The sequence below is a fragment of the Penaeus monodon genome, chromosome 25 (assembly GCF_015228065.2).
Source record: "Penaeus monodon isolate SGIC_2016 chromosome 25, NSTDA_Pmon_1, whole genome shotgun sequence".
Classification (NCBI taxonomy): domain Eukaryota; kingdom Metazoa; phylum Arthropoda; class Malacostraca; order Decapoda; family Penaeidae; genus Penaeus; species Penaeus monodon.
Genome location: NC_051410.1, coordinates 21,198,844 through 21,200,086, shown reverse-complemented (window position 1 = coordinate 21,200,086; position 1,243 = coordinate 21,198,844).

The window sequence follows — 1,243 nt, the reverse complement described above, 5'->3', positions numbered from 1 at the left end:
ATGAAGCACTTATGTCGTCTTCCCCTCTGGTTCTGCTGCAGCTTCCGAGTCGAGGGCGGCACAGGTGTTTGGAGGCACTCTGATTAAATTAATTCACTTCTCTACTTCGGTTCGACTTTCATTAGGCGGGGGAATTAGCTTTCCCTCGCTGTTAAATGTTTGGCTTATTTCGCAGGGAAGTGGACGAATTACACCAGCATTTCTCCCAGAGAAGTTCCTTTCGTACCAAGAGAACGATGTGTGTATCAGGATTGCCAGACAATAAATGCTAAAAGAAAGTATTAATTACACGCGGTAGTCAAGGTAATTTGACGATTTATTCCAAAAGGATCCTTGGCCCATGATAGCACTGCCAGGCCAAACTCACTCTGATCCATCTTTCTAATCCCCTTCCTAAAAGCGAAAAAAAAAATCAGCCACATTATCCTTCCCTCCCGCCCTTCTTTATCTTTGCGTGCAGGGTTATGTCAGTACGACTGCACCTTAGTCTATAGTAAACTTTAAACCAGTTATAAGTATCCTACTCCCTTCACTTGCTTAGTTGATGTGGATGATTTTCTATAAGCTGAGCATCACAGATTGCGAATATTTTTTTATACATTTAAAATTAATCATTCCACCTGTCTTCCTACTTTTAGGGAAATGGTGGCTTGTCACAGTTACCGGGAATGACGTTACCAAAAGTCTGAGAACAACAGATCTAAACCATATCGAGGTGAGACGAAAGGCGATGAGAGTCTTGCGCTCTCCATTAGTTGATGTGACTTTTTTGCAGTATGATAAGAATGCATACTAAAACACAAAACTTGCAAGACCTTTTTTTGGGGTTACAAATAAATCAGATAGTTGATCCATTTTCTAAAAGTGGAGGATGATTCTGAAAAGAGGAAAAGAATATAGTACCCACGCCCTGTCGCTGAAGTTTTTAAGCTCGGCTAAGGAACGAGTTTCTTCAGGTTTGCCGAGTTGCTTCCCTCTTTCTTCCTATGGTGTGTAAAGTGACTCAATTTGGGTAACAGTTTTCGAATTGTCATTTCCTGACACACGTTAAAGTAACAGACCGATATCTGCGCGGCAATCAATGCAGTATATGTATATGTAAAAGATGTAAAAGCCAAAACTACATTCTGTAATAGGATACTTACCACGTGAGATAGTATATAATGTTCCTGCGAATGTAGCAGTATAAGACAGACCTGAATGTTTTGAGATAGACAGCAACCGCTTCACATTATGTTTCATT